Source organism: Pinus tabuliformis, chromosome 2_1 (genome assembly GCF_031772625.1).
Source record: "Pinus tabuliformis cultivar Carrire ecotype Pingquan chromosome 2_1, CPIR1, whole genome shotgun sequence".
NCBI lineage: Eukaryota > Viridiplantae > Streptophyta > Pinopsida > Pinales > Pinaceae > Pinus > Pinus tabuliformis.
Window position 1 is genome coordinate 140,341,185 of NC_142299.1, and position 16,714 is coordinate 140,357,898.

A 16,714-nucleotide genomic window follows, 5' to 3' on the forward strand; every position below is an offset into this window, starting at 1 on the left:
ATCCAATTTTGATTTGATTTTCTTGGTCATTAAACCCTCACCAATTTCAACATTTCACATGGAAACTTCTCTAAGCTTTTTGAGCGAATCCATCCAACTCTCGACTTTGGTTTTGAGTTCTGAGTGATCCAAGGAATTCTCTCACTCCATTACACCCATCACAAATGTTTCCTAAGACTCCCATCACTTCCAGCAGCTCACATTTTTCTCTCGGTTGTATCTGGTAGGTTTCCTGTAATTCCTACAGGATCATCCTCTAGGTTTCTCGTACATCCTGTAGGTTTTCCTGAAACAGCCTATTTTGAGGCTGAATTGATGGAAAACCTCTATAAAGTCATGAAAAGCCTCCCAAGGGTCTTCCACACCATCCAAAAATCTCCTAACCCTTCCATACAACCTTCAACATCCTTAAATTGACTTGCCACATCACCAAAGGAAATTAGTTTGCATACTTGATTTTGCATGAAAATACAAAAAGACAAAAACATATTTATTTCAGTCCCTTTACTTGCACATTAGTGATGTTTGATGCTTCTTACTTCCATTATTAGATACTAGCGTTTGGTTCTCGATAATTTAGCATTATTGCAAAGTATTGTTTCTTGGCAGTTAGTTAGAAAATAATGTGTTTTAGCATTTGATTTCAACTTCTTTCCTTGTACTTTCTTTCTTGCAATAGGTTAAGGTTCCATTTCGAATATTTTCTTTTATAAAATTAGTTTAGGATTTGACATTAATACATGCACTGAATTACATCATTACAATAAAGGAAGGACAAATTGTATGTCGCACATATAGTGCGTATACCTCTTATGTTTGTACGAACCCCCGGGTTGATAATTAAAGTCAGTACCCTCGGGAGTTGCAGCATTCTTGTTGCAATACCGAGGCTCATCAAGCCTTTTAACCCTTATGTTCCTTATCAACAACCTTTTCCTAGACAATTCTAAAGTATTCAAGGTCAAAATCTTGCCTATGGTCAAGGTAATCGGCAATGGGGGCAGCCTCAGATGCCATATGGCCAAAACCCCCCACTGTGGGGTAAAAATCCTTACTAGTAGGGATGGGCTCCTCCCTATAGGCCCGCTTATTGACCTCCCATTGTTATAGCTCCAAATCTCACTTTTATGGTTTGTGATGCTGCACTTATGGCCTAGGGCAACCCCTCCTTCCAGACCTGGTCCAAAAATTTAAAAAACAGTGTTTTATTCCCTGTACGCGACTTTGCCCTGTGTTAAACGCGTGTACACGCGGGTCTGTCATACCCAACCCGCGTGTATCTATTAAAACACTTAAAAAAATATAATTTCCTCTTTTTCGGGCGGTGATCGCGGGTTTACCTGCTGGATCACCTGTTAGTGCCCGTGGCCCAACTGTTCCCAACCAACTCCTAACTAAAAAACTACTTTGGAGAGGGTATAAAAAGACATCAAAGGGAAGGCCAAAGGGAGAGAGAAAGGAGAGCAAGATTATTATGCTGAGATTTTTCCCTTAGACCAGGTCTGAAGTCCTTGGTGCATCCTGCACTTCCCCCATTTTGCATAGGAAACCCTTGTTTCCATGTGTATTGGTGATCATTCATCCTTGACATCATCATTGAGTAAGACTTGGAAGGAGCTCTTGTTGAAGGTTGGAGGCTGGAACGAATCCGGGAGGAAGCTTGCTTGGAGCCTGCTGAAGGTGTTCAGGTGATATCTTTCCGATATATGTACTTTATTTGCCTTTATATATAAAGAAACACGTCTTTGTTCCCGAATAATCTTTCTTTATGTTTATGAGATTCTTGTGTTGAATTCTTATGAAAGTAGTTACTTAAAGATTATTTATAACTAACTTTATAGCATAAAGATGATTTATACATAAACTTCTATACATGTACTGTTGATTTCTTTGATTTGTTTGTCTTGCAGGTCAGAGAAAGAAGAAGGGAACTCCAAGAAGGGTTTGCACCCTAACGGTCTTCTCAGACGTAGGACCTTAGGTATGTACCCTAAAACATTAGAATTTGCTTAAAAGTAAAAAAGATGGCTGTGTGTGTGTGTTTCTTTGTATAAGCAATTTTCAGTCTGGTAGAGTCTCAGCCCAAAGGACTCTAGGGGTACTTTCCCTTCAACCAGAATTGGCGACTCCACTGGGGACAACATTCTTGTTGTTCCTAGTTTGGGTAGTCCTCAAGCCAATCTAGGCTCAGTGCCTCTGTTTGTTGGTTCTGACTGTTTGATATTTTCTTGAACTCCAAGCTGTTCCAGTTTTTCAGTTTGTGTTTTTTATTTTTCTTGAAACACTTTATATACGCACTTTTTCTGGATTACAGAAGCGTATATACGCAAGTTGCACTAAGTAAACCCGCGTATACGCAGGTTTCCTTAGTTACAGTCGCGTGTACACGCATTCTGCAAATAATTGCAGGCGCGTATATCACATAATTTTCAAGATTTATAATTTTTCTTTTGGCTGAATGTCTGTCTGGTGGTTTGGGTCAGTTTAAAGCAGTCAATTCCCAGTGACAGTTCTCTGTTTAACAGGGGGCATCTTGTTTCGAACTCTCTCTAGGAGTGCTAGTCTTGTTTTTCGTTGATTGCAAGCGTCATTGATTTTTGACACACAAGGTTTCTGTTTAAGAATCTTGATTGCTCTGTTTCGGCAGAGTGGGAAGATTGTCTTAAAATCTTTGGGTCCATTTTGTTTTCATGACATTTGTGTTTGCTTAACGAAATCATTTTTATGACCATTTGCTCCTTCGTTTCGGGAAAGTTGTTTGTTACCATTTCCTTGAAACTTGTCTTTTGATTTCTTGGACTTTCATTGCTGCTTTTGATTGTCAAAAGCGACTTCGAACACATTTTATTTTTGTTGAGTTCTCATCATTTCATTGGTGTCAATTCACAAAAGTGTTTGGTTGTTTGTTTATCAATCATTGGTGTCAGTATTTTTGAGAGTTTTTCTTTTGAAAAAGACTTTTTGGTTTGATTGAAAGAAAATCTTTTGAAAGTTTTTGAGTTTCGCTTTCTTAAACTTGCTTCTCATCTGATTTCCTTTTTTGCGAAGTGAAAGTGCTTTGTTTTTTATCTTAAAACTTGTTTTTATTGTTTGGACGAAATGATTAGTAACAAATCATCTTCTATCTAAGCATTTCAGTGGCAAGACAAAATTTGGTAAAGCAGCAACTTTCCTTCTTTGTTTTTAGAGTAGTCTTTGAATTGCGCATCCACATTTAGTTCTTGCATTAGGGAAAGATTTGCATCTCTTTTTAGGCATATTTAGTTTTGTTAGTTTTTGTGAGTGTGGAGTCTGAAAAGAAAAAGGAAAATTTTTGTTTATATTACAAGTGCCTTCTGAACCTCATAGAAATTGCTATTCATCGAAAACAAAAGTGCATGTGCATGTAGCTAGGTTTTATTAATTTCTTTTGCATCCATAAAACACCACAAGTTTCACCTTCATTACTTTTGACTTAAAGAACAGCCTAATAAAATCAAGCGCTTAATTAAAATCCACTAGAACTTTTTGTTTTAGTTATTACACCAACAAGTTTAGGATTTTAGGGCCTTGGATTAGGCGAGTGGAGAGTTAACTCTCCAAGGCCACACAAAACGTCAAACATAAGAGTCTGATTAAAGAGAGTAAATCCAATAGCGTTAGGGAGACCAGGAAGACTCCGGATCTGGGAGTTAAGCACGAGGGTCTGTGAAGACAGGGAAGAGAGATACCCCCTCTCCTACTTGTCCGAACTTACCTCACGACTGTTCCGCCTGGCTTCTGCGACGAGTTGGTACCCATAGTTGCCTCTCCTAGGGATCTGCATAGGTGGCTGCGGAGGGGAATCCCGTGGCACCTGAGGTCGACGTTGTATCACTCTCGACAGTACTTCCGGAGGGCACCCTTGCGAAGCTTGGGGGCTTGCACCGGCGCAGACTGTTGTTAGGAGGTCAGCGTAACTTCCTCTGATACCTTCGCTGATAGGACTGGGCCCTCATCATCCCAGACTATCCTCGGAAGGCCCTTTGATTCACTTTCTCGTATTTTGGTGTCCGGTCTCAATCACCCGGAGCGGAAATACTTGAAAGTTGTTTGACTGGCTGTATCTTTAGGAACTTTTTAGTGTGTGCTCTGTGCTCCTAGTTGGCCTAGCTTTTAATTTTTTGAGTCTTTAGATAAGATCATAACAAAAAATTCAAAGTGGCTGACCGGTCTCCTAGATGGTCTCGAAGACTTCGTGGTCTCTCGCCACCTAGTTTAGAGCCTTCTCCTAGAAGGCACAGAGGGAATACTACCGGTGGGGTCCGTCCCACGCCGGCTGACGCATCGGGGATTGATCCTCCTCTCGGGGATATTAGCGGCCAAGCAAGGCCTGGTACTTTTGAACAAGAGAGGGACGCTCCAGTCTTTTCTCAAGTTCGCTTTCAAGCAGAGGATAACGTATAGGTAGAAGAACTTTCAGAATCATTAGTGATTCCAAATTCTCCACTACCATCTAGTTACCCAGACGTATTGCAATACGTTGGGCCTCCATTATATAGACCAGCGAGTCCAGGTTACGCTACGCGCTTACCATTTATGATCACTACTGGAAGCATGGCTTCCACAAGTGCTGCGACTATGCAAACCCCAACATCGGTGCAAGGGGGAGGAACCATTTCCATCCCCTCCGCTTCCTTGTTCGGATCGTTTGCTAGCACATCTTTGGTTGGGTCTACCTCCATTCCGTCCACGAGTGGAAATGCCCAAACCAATGCTTTTAGTACTGGTTCCTTCCTTTTTGGCACCCAATCACAGGGTATTCCGTCAGTTCCGTTCAATGCCGCTACGTCCATGATGGGCGGATCGGCTTCATTTCAGGGTTTTCCTTTTGGAAGTGGTCATATTCCACATTCCAACCCAACGGTAGGATCCATGCCTTTTTCTTCAATAGGACAAAGCAGCAATCCTTTCCAAGGTTGGAATAACCCTGGGGCTAGTAACGCAGGAACTGCGAATCCATTCATCGGTCAACAAGGAAGTAGGCCGTATTCCACGGTTAGCATGTTTCAAAGTATTCCTCCCCTCGCTTCGGCTTGGAACCCATATCAGGGGTTATCGACTCCTTACAATTCTATAGGAGGAAACTTTGCAAGCTATGGAGCTTATACGGCAGGAGTTGGTCAAACTCCGAATTTTGCTGGACCACAAGGCTTGCCCTTTGGTTCAGCTGGTTCTACTGGTCACTTGGGGCAGCCTGGTGCCTCTCAAATCCCAGGACAATCTTTTCAGAACTTGGGGAGTTCTGCCCAGTCTGGGTGGAATCCCCTAGGTCCTCCTAGGCTTCCATTTCTGGCAACGTTAAACTTGCCAGATCTCACTAAGCTAACGAACGACCCTATCAGATACAATCCAGCCTGGCCTCCGGTCCCAACCAAACTCCCTTCGGACATCCCAAAATTCGAAGGGAAGAGTGGTGAAGATCCGGGCGATCATGTAACCACATTCCATTTGTGGTGCTCATCTAACTCCCTCATCGAAGATTCGGTTAGGTTGAGACTTTTTCAGCGCACCTTGACTGGTAATGCGGCTAAATGGTACATAGAGTTGCCAGGGGGCAGCTTTACATCGTTCGCAGACTTAGCTAATATCTTCTTGAATCACTTTCAGTTGCCTGTCCGCTATGATGCCGGAACTGAACTTCTGGCTACCTTTCGTCAAGATAAGGCAACCCACATTTCTGATCACATACAGGAATGGAGACGGAGAAAAAGGCTCATTAAAGCCGAAATCCCTCCGGAATACCGTCTAGAGTGGTTTTTGAAGTCTTTGCAACCTGAGATCTCCAAGGATGTCTCCATGTCTGGGGTCTATTCTGAGGAGCAAGCCATTTTCAGGGCCCAGCAGTTAGAACTGATCTACTCTCAGTCTGGGATCCTCCAAAAGTACTTGCCAGATGCTCCTGGATCTAAGGTTGATTTAGCTAAGCCAAAGCCAGGTCCGCATGCGGATGGTATCGTGGGGTCTGTAGACTCAACTACAGTGAACTTGCTAAATCAATTGCAGCAGTTGTCATTACAAACTGCTCCTAACAACCAAGTCACAATGTCTAGTCCTCCTGCTTCCCAAAATTCTTCCATTAACGCCGTCCAATCCAATAACCCCAAAGGAAATCAAAATTCCGATGGGAAAAAGAAAGGACGTGGTAAAAAGAATAACTCGGATGGGAAGCCCGATGCAAATAAATCCGGCAACAACGCTGGTGGTGGTAAGGGTGAGTCGAGAAAGAAAGTCAAGTTTCCTTGCAAGTTATGCAGTGGAGACCATCTAACTCATCTTTGCCCTAAAATCGAAGACGCTCAGCGCTTGTTAGCACAGCAAGGGACTTCTAGTTCGCAAGCTGTGTTGACTAACCCGTTTCCCCAAGGGCAGCAACTTCTTGCTGGCGCGAATTCGAATCCTGGGACCTCCTCTGGGGGCAACCAGGAAGGGGAAAAAGCATCAAATGTTTTTATGATGGGTTCAAACGTTAACGTGACTACTCGGTCACGTGATTATGGTGAAGCCGAAACATCTAAGGATAAAACGGTTCCCGGAAGTAATGACCTTCATATTGAGCGACCTCCTGTTGAGACTGTACCTAGGATACCGAAAGGTTCCGCCAAACGCGCGACAATTAACCCCAATGCTAGAGCTGCTCAAAATTACTCCATTGTGGAGGATTTGGCTCAAAGCCCATGTGCTATGTCCGCTTTGGAAGTTCTCCAGTCGTGTCCGTCTCAGAGAAGTGCTTTACTCTCCGCCATTGGAGCAGTCGATTCAGCTAACTCTCTAGTGCTCTCTTTTGACATGTCAAATGTCAAAAAGAGACTCCCTCATCATATGGCTTTTCAAGTAAAGTCAACATACCGGAAAATCAATATTTTTCGCACCGTTATAGATGAAGGAGCTTCCACATGCGTCATGTCCATGTCTTGTTGGAAGGCTATCGGTTCACCTTCGGCTGTTCCTTCACCAACCGTCTTAACTGCATTTGATGGCCATTCTCACAAGCCGCATGGGATTATCCCGGCCTTTCCTATATGTGTTGGAGGGAAGGTCGTTAATATCGAAGTTGAAGTCGTAGATGCTAACCTAGACTATAATCTCCTATTAGGAAGGAACTGGGTGTACGAGATGGAAGCCGTTGTTTCGACTTTGTTTCGTGTCATTTGCTTTCCTCATGAGGGGAAAATCGTTAAGGTTGATCAATTGGACTATGCTCCAATCGATCCTCAAGCAACCTCCGACTCTACTGTTCCTTTGGTGGATAACCCTCGCCCGCCGACTGAGAATTTAGGAGTAGGGATGTATTCCTCATTGATGGGTACGTTTGATCTTCCCTCTCCTTTTGCAAGAATCAATGCTATTTCATCATCCAAGGAATCTTCTCGAGAGGGGTTCTTCCGAACTCATCATTTTTCCGACCCTTGGACCTTGCCTTCACCTACGACCACATTAGTTGAAGGGCAAGTTAATGGAATGGCGTTTCCTATATCTGCAGCTGAGCTTAGATATCAGGCTATCGTAGACTCTGCAGATAACCATTCTACTCCCTTTTCCGAAGAGGAGCTAGATGGTCATGTGGCCCCCGCTTGGAGCTTTGATTCTAACTCTGCCTTGGACTGCTTAGATTCGGTTCTACCTTCTGAAGAAGCAATCCTCGAAATTATGATGGGTATAGATCGACCTTGGGAAGACTTACACCATCGCTCATATTTTCTTCCTCCATTGCAGGAAGTAGAATCTAGATTCTCCGAGCTCGTTGGTAGTGATGTTTGTACGGTATCGAACCTTTGGCTCCAACACACACACGTGCTGAAGGTAATATGTCGGTAATCTCAAAAACGATACCTATAAACATCTCTAAAAATCCTAACATGATCGAGAATATCTTCATCGGAAGTGAGTGTTCCCCTGAAGAAATTCAAATTTACACCGACCTATTCAAGGAATATCGTGATGTATTTGCTTGGTCTTATGAGGAAATGCCCGGCATTGATCCTTCTATCGTCCAACATGAGATCAAGACGTACGAAAACGCAAAACCGATTCGTCAAAGGCTTCGGCCGGTTAACCCTAGGAAAGCAGCGGCTATCAAAGCTGAGGTTGAGAAGCTGCTAAGGGCGAGTTTTATATACCCTGTTCCTCTTACGGATTGGGTTTCGAATCCAGTCCCTGTGGACAAAAAGCAAGGAACAATCCGCGTATGCATCGATTTTAGGGACTTAAACAAGGCTTGTCCAAAAGACAATTACCCCACGCCATTTATTGATCAAATTATTGACGAGTGTGCGGGTAATGCGATTTTCTCCTTTATGGATGGTTTCTCAGGTTATAATCAAATCTCTATCCGTCCTGAGGATCAGCATAAGACTGCCTTCATATGTCCCTGGGGTACCTTTGCATATCGAAAGATGCCCTTCGGTCTTAAAAATGCTGGAGCCACCTTCCAGCGGGCCATGTCTTACGCTTTCCACGACATCAAACATATCATCGAGGCATACTTAGATGATCTCGCTGCTCGTTCTCGAAAGAGAACTGATCATCCTAGTCATCTTCGATTAGTCTTTGAGCGATGTCGTTTTTACAAAATCCGGTTGAATCCTAATAAGTGCGTTTTCGCGGTTACATCAGGTCGGTTGTTAGGGTTTATAGTTTCCAATGAAGGGATACGGGTTGATCCCTTCAAGGTTGAGGCAATAGTTCAGTTGCCTCCCCCGTCTTCAATTCGTCAACTTCAAAGTCTTCAAGGGAAGGCCAATTTCTTAAGAAGGTTTATAGCAAACTATGCCGAGATCACTAAAGGATTCATGCGTTTGCTACGGAAAGGAGTTCCATTCCTGTGGGACGACTTTGCGCAGCGGTCGTTTGATGCTTTGAAAAAGGCATTAGTCTCTGCCCCGCTTTTGAGTCCACCGGATTACGGTAGAGACTTCCTTTTATATCTCGCTGCAGCAGAATCTACCATTGGTATGGTTCTAGTTCAGGAAGACGATGCTCTTGTCGAGCACGTGATTTATTATTTGAGCCGAGGCTTGATAGGCCCTGAACTCCGCTATTCTCCTGTTGAGAAGTTGGCCTTGGCAGCAGTCCATGCTGTCCAGAGGCTCCGTCATTACATTTTGCTACGCAAAACTTTTGTCTTAGCGGCGGTCAATCCATTCCAATTTGTCCTCAGTAGGCGAGTGATTGGGGGCAAATATAATAGATGGATAGTCATTTTACAAGAATTCGACCTCGAGTTCTTGTCCGCCAAGTCTAAGAAATCTATGGTCTTCGCGGAGCTAATTTCTGAGCTTCCTTGTGGAGAGGATGTTGTTTATGAGGAAAGTTTACCCGACGAACATATATTCCTCATCTCTTCACAAGACCCTTGGTATGGAGATATCATTGTTTATCTCCAGACTTCGAAGTTTCCCTCTACTTCCTCCAAGGATGAACGTCGCAAGTTACGTCACCTGGCTAAAAACTATGTTATCATTGGTGACACTTTATACCGTCGAGGGGTTGATTCAATTCTTCGACGTTGTTTAACCTTAGAGGAAGCAGAGTCTGTTCTTAATGATTGCCACAGTGGAGCTTGTGGTGGTCATCTATCCGGGCTTGCTACAGCCCAGCGCATCTTACGTGCCGGCTACTTTTGGCCTTCACTCTTTAAGGACTGTGTGGAAGCGGTAAAACGCTGTCACCCGTGTCAAATTTTTACTCGCAAGATGCGCGCGCATCCAGCTCCCCTTTTTCCCGTTGTCACCGTCGGTCCCTTTACGAAGTGGGGTATTGATTTTACGACTTGTAATCCGCCTTCAGCGGCAAATCACAAGTACATTATCGTGGCTGTAGACTACTTCACGAAGTGGGCTGAAGCCATGCCTACTTATAAGAACGACAGTGACACGGCAGCTTTGTTTCTTTTCAATCAAGTTATCTCAAGATTCGGTATCCCAAGAGAGATTGTCACTGACCATGGCAGTCATTTCCAAAATCAGCTAATGTCCGAATTGGCTTTTAAATTAGGTTTCCGTCAAGAGCATTCGTCTCCTTACTATCCTCAGGCCAATGGACAGGTCGAGGCGGTCAATAAAACTCTTAAGATGATACTCCAACGGACAATCGATAAAAATCGGTCCAATTGGCACATTATGTTGTATCCGGCTCTTTGGGCATACCGAACCTCCGTTAAAACGGCTACTGGTTTTACTCCTTTTCAGTTAGTTTACGGGGTGGAATCTATCTTTCCGGTCGAATGTGAAATTCCATCTCTGAAATTGGCTGTCGAGCTTCTTCCTGAGACTTCGAGTCTCGAGGAGCGCCTAGTTCATCTGGAACATCTCGATGAGCAGCGTCGAGATGCTGCCACGACGAATGAGGCCCATAAGAAAAGGGTCAAAACTCAGTATGATAAGTCTGTCAGACCTCGTGTTTTTTCTGAAGGTGACCTTGTCTTGGTCTATGACCAAGATAAGGACGCCTTGGGGGCAGGCAAATTCAAGCCTATGTGGTACGGTCCTTTCATTATCAAACGAGTCTTAGAAAAAGGATCGTATGAGTTAATTGATTTCGAAGGAAACAAGCTGGCGGAGCCCCGAAATGGGCTCTATTTAAAGAAGTATTTTGCTTAGTTTTACCAGGCAATGGCTTCTTTGTATTTTATGTATATTTGTATATATCTTATCGAGCGTTTTTCTGATATCAGTACTTTTGGTCTGCTTTGGCAGGTGTTGATGGATGATTTGGTTTATTTTGGATTCGCCGATGGTGCTAGTCGGCACACTCGGAATCTTGCTTCCGCAGCTTGGGTACTTTATTACCCAACTGGTCAGTTGATGACATCGAGAGGCGTGTGTATCGGTCCTGCTTCAAACAATATGGCCGAGTATACAGCTGTTATTAATTTATTATCCGAGGCAATCTCTTACGGGATCGACTCGTTGGTAGTGTATCTTGATTCTCAATTGATAGTGTCTCAGTTAAATAACATTTATCGGGTTAGAGATCCATCATTATATCGCCAATATTTAAGGGTGAGGTTGTTGCAAAGATCATTTATTTACATTAATTATTTGCACATTCCAAGATCTCAAAATTGGTTAGCTGATTCTATCGCTAATCAAGCATTAGACTGGCATATCAATCATTCATCATCATAAAATCATGCATCAAAAAGTCAAACTGTATATATATATATATCACAAAGCGTCTCGAGTGTACATATGTGTGTCCAAAAATATACAAAATTGGGACTCAAATGCCCATAATCATGTCAGGCATATCTAATGCCTCGGCTCTAGATGAGCAGCTAAATAACTAACTATAGCATTGGCCACGCGCCGAAAAACGCGAACCCAGTCACGTGGCATCCCAACCACATGACGCTGCATATCTGGAGGAAGGTCCTCTATCTCGGCCATCGGTACTTGATAGCTCAATCTCGCCAAGTGTCGCTGCACGTTGGCGAGGGTCCTTTCCGCATCCGCAGCCGCCTCTTCGGCTCCTCGGCCACGCCGTCCGTGCCGTGGGAATCCATCTGGTCGCACAGGCCCAATGTCTGAAACATGATCATCATATCAGTCATTTGAATCTCATCAAAAAAAATATATTTTTCAAAGTTCATCATTATGCTTGAAAAATCCTAAAAATCATAAAATCATAAAAATCAAAAAATCTTACCGATCTCGCCCCATGCTGCATCTGGTGGCAGCACTAGGTCAGGATCTCCTCGGAAATCCAGTCCAGCATAGGGGTAGTCGTCTATGGCGATGATCTGTTGCTCCCACCAAGCAAAAAAGTCGTCGTCGAATGCATTCCTGGGCACTTCCCCACCCCCCAGACGTTTCATCAAGTCAGCCCACCGGCCCATACGTGGATCACGTGGACTACTGATGGGAACTGCTACCCTGGGACGGAGTGCAGGAACCTTCTCGAAGAAAAATGTGCATAAAATGGTCCCATACCCAAAGTTCTTGGTCTGTCCCTTCCTGATAGAAGCAAGCTGCTCCTTCATGTTGGCAAGTAGGGGAGTACACCAGTCAAACACCGTGGTGAGACAGTCCACTGCTACGCTCATGTTTACTCGTGATGCCTGGTGTAGCGAAGATGACCCGTTCACTCGAGCTATGGTGAACAGGATTATCCGCAGTGACAAACTCGCCACGTGTGGGATCGAGATCTGACTCCCGACCTTCCGATGACCTGGGCAGTAAAGTTGTACATAGTCGTCTACGCTGAGACTATTCCGGGTCCTGCCCCGGGAGTGGACTACCTCTCCCCTTCGGGAAAGGCCCGTGATGAAATATATATCTTCCACTTCTATCCTGAGTGGCATTTGATCAATCATAAAAGCTTCTTCCTCGACATCCCAGTAATCAATAAGTCTCTCGAGCAGACGCACATTTGCTTTCATATTCGGCAACTTAAAGAATTTTAACAATCCGCATCCCCGTAAGGCATCTAATGCCTCATCATTCTCCATAACTTCATTATCTACAGCTGAGTGCTCTCTTTCACGCCATGTGAGAGTCATCCTGGAAGAAAAAATCAAATTCATCCATTAGTTTTTTATATAAAAATTTTTCGCTGTGCACACGCGGTTTACCCTATACACAGTCGCGTGTAGGGCCGTCGTATACGCGATTTATATACATCCAACCCGCGTGTACGCCGCAGAGCAATTTTTTGCAAAAATCTAACGGTGAAACATTAATTAAACTTCCTAAAAACTATCACAATTGATTGCAAGACAAGTTTAGTGCTTACCTGGAAGTTTTCGGCAAGTTTGAACGGTTGAATAAGTCACGGGGAAAGTTTGCTCCTTTTGCTCCACAATTTGCTCTCCAAGTCAAACGGTGAAAATGGTAAGTCCAAAATTTCTTTTTATAAGTTTTGAAAATGCAAAATTTTTTCAAAATTTTATTTTGTTGGTTTCATGTCACTTTTAACTTGGGAGCTTGGAATGTCGAGATTGAGTTGTTTTTCAGGACATTTTGGACATTTTTCGACGATTCGAGGCGGTTCCATGACTGCTGACCCGTCATGGCAGGTATCGTGTTCTCACTGGCATATAGGTTAGGGACACCATTTTTCCGTTGCATTATGCATACTAGCCTCCATTTGACCGATACATCTGCCGTAGGGTCGACCCCATCATGTTATGGTTCGCAAGCCATTTTCACTCGCCGATTCTTTAAATCATGACATGATGGTAGAGCCATCCTTTTACATGGGCATCCTAGTTAGCACCTCACTGACATTTGTTGCCCATGCTGCTTCGTTTTGAGTAGGCTCGGGAGTCCTCTGTAGTCCCGCCATGACTTATGCGTTGAAGACTCATTCTTCCTTGCTTCTTCGCTTCGTTCTGGCCTTATACCCTAGAGGCTCCTATGTGTGTTGAGTTGTACTTCTGCATTGCATGTTGACCATTTGCACCTTTTGGCCTATAACCGGCTTCACTTGGACTCGTGTTTAAGCCCACTTTTGACCATGACGTCTGCAAAAAATCAACCTTGCATACCCTTGACCTCTGCAGCTTGACATACCCAGATCCGTGGAAGGGACATACCTCTGAGTGTCACTGACCAGTTTTTCACCTCCCTGCATTAAGCATAGGAACGTTCCTTTCCCAGGAACTAGAGCATCTGTTTCACCGACACTCGTTCTTTCCACTGTACCATAGCATTCTTTTATTCTTTTTCCGGCTTATCAGAAAAAGACAAAAAAATTAAATATTCCAAAAAGAGCGGGAACAGGGACATTATTTCCATTTATTGTTGGCAGCTAGAGTCAGTCGTGTCGCCCTTGAACAAAGCACTCGAAACAAAGTCTCCTCCGCATGGGTGGGATTTAGTTTGACTTAGGTAAGCCATAACCTTGTTATCGAGTCAGTTCTCCCCCGATTGGTTATCTCTTCCAATCATATGGAGGGTTCGTTCGTGCCTCCTGCATGACGAACTTATACAGATTCATTATATGCTGCCACATAGTCACATTGAGTCGTGCTTTTGTTCAAGGGAAGTTAGCCTGAGTCGGCCTTTCTGCGGTGTCTCTTGACTCATTTTTCAGTCGGCCATCCCTGGTTGTCAGTGTCATGTCTATCATCACATCAGTTATATTGGTCCTTCACTCGTGCCGGTTTGAGAAGGTCCCCATTGACTTCTTGCTGGCGGGTCTTGTCCTTATCGACGACGACACATTGCTCTGAGGGCAGACCTAGAGACCGCACCCTGGCCCTATTTTCATTATTGATAGGTCACCTTGTGCTCAGCATCGATCAGTATCATGGGTCTTTGACTGAGTGGTTTCCCTTGTGTTCGACATCAGCATACATTATCACACATTGGGATTCGTGCAATACCTTGGTTTCCATTTGACCCTATTGGTGGATACCTCGCCTCTGTGTCAGCTTTCATTATTGGTTGGTTCAGAGGGTTTCTGCCGTGCGCTAGCCACATCTTGTGTACGCCGGAAACGTACTTTCGGTTGGGTTACTACATCTTTTTCGTTCGATTCCTTCCACATTATTGGCCTACGGGTTACACTCGCGCTAGATTGATGGAGGATGCCTTAATGCCTTCCTTCTAGCGGATCTTTCCCTATCGACTCCGACTCATTGCTCTGGGGCAAAGATCTAGAGTCCATTTGGCAGTACCTTGGGGTTTGCAGTCATTAGTGGCAGATTCCTCGCTATCGACAGTGGGAAACCATCATTGTCTCCTGATTGATAGATTCTTACAGGTGTTCGACTTCAGCTCATCTATTCACACTTGTTAGATTGTACTGGGTACCTTGACGCTCATTATCATTATCGGTGAGTAGTCTCGCGTTTGTTAACGGTATACATCAATGACCGGTAATCAAACGATTTCTCACATGGTCGACTTCAGATCATTTATTCCCATGGTGTAGAAATGTACCACGGCGGTCGGTGAAGACCTCAGGTTGTATCAGCATTCATTGGTTCACTTGACAGTTGCTCCTGTTGCTGCTAGTTGATACCATTCCACCTTATATGTTGCAGTCAGTCATGGCGACATTCTATATGCTGGCACCTGAGTTTGCAGTGTAGTACCATCCTATTCCATCATGTTCAGTTGGTACCTTATGGGATCAGTCTTTGATTTCAGTGATCCGTTGCATCTTTCAGCATCATTGACAGTTTTATATGTGATATTCAGACATGTACTTACTCATTATGATCAGATGATCCATTATGTATTTTTACAGTCATTTATACTTGTATACTTAGTGGATCCGCTTGTACTTGATATGCGGACATGCTTTACTTTTCCTGAGCATGGGTATGCCCGCCTCAGACAGTGTTTCTTTCTGATCTCCTTTCGGTGGCTTGGCAGGCTGAATTCTGGTGAAGTCCTCCTCGGTTTTTCGGCAGAGTTCCTTTCCTTGTACTTACTTAATGTATTTCGGCCATCATGTTCCCCTTCTGACCTCATACATTAGGGGGCATCTGTTATAGCTCCAAATCTCACTTTTATGGTTTGTGATGCTGCACTTATGGCCTAGGGCAACCCCTCCTTCCAGACCTGGTCCAAAAATTTAAAAAACAGTGTTTTATTCCCTGTACGCGACTTTGCCCTGTGTTAAACGCGTGTACACGCGGGTCTGTCATACCCAACCCGCGTGTATCTATTAAAACACTTAAAAAAATATAATTTCCTCTTTTTCGGGCGGTGATCGCGGGTTTACCTGCTGGATCACCTGTTAGTGCCCGTGGCCCAACTGTTCCCAACCAACTCCTAACTAAAAAACTACTTTGGAGAGGGTATAAAAAGACATCAAAGGGAAGGCCAAAGGGAGAGAGAAAGGAGAGCAAGATTATTATGCTGAGATTTTTCCCTTAGACCAGGTCTGAAGTCCTTGGTGCATCCTGCACTTCCCCCATTTTGCATAGGAAACCCTTGTTTCCATGTGTATTGGTGATCATTCATCCTTGACATCATCATTGAGTAAGACTTGGAAGGAGCTCTTGTTGAAGGCTGGAGGCTGGAACGAATCCGGGAGGAAGCTTGCTTGGAGCCTGCTGAAGGTGTTCAGGTGATATCTTTCCGATATATGTACTTTATTTGCCTTTATATATAAAGAAACACGTCTTTGTTCCCGAATAATCTTTCTTTATGCTTATGAGATTCTTGTGTTGAATTCTTATGAAAGTAGTTACTTAAAGATTATTTATAACTAACTTTATAGCATAAAGATGATTTATACATAAACTTCTATACATGTACTGTTGATTTCTTTGATTTGTTTGTCTTGCAAGTCAGAGAAAGAAGAAGGGAACTCCAAGAAGGGTTTGCACCCTAACGGTCTTCTCAGACGTAGGACCTTAGGTATGTACCCTAAAACATTAGAATTTGCTTAAAAGTAAAAAAGATGGCTGTGTGTGTGTGTTTCTTTGTATAAGCAATTTTCAGTCTGGTAGAGTCTCAGCCCAAAGGACTCTAGGGGTACTTTCCCTTCAACCACCCATGCCTTTTAACACCCAATTACCTTTCTTGGCTCCACTCGATTTGCCTGATGTATCGCTCCTTATGAATGATTTGATCCTTCATTCACCATACTGGCCTCCGGTGCCATTCAAGATACCAAGTGATTGCCAAAACTTCGATGGGAAAGCTAAAGAATATCCTCAGGCCCATGTGATGACATATCACCTCAGGTGCTCCTCAAATTTTTACGTAGATGATTCCATTCATCTCCATCTTTT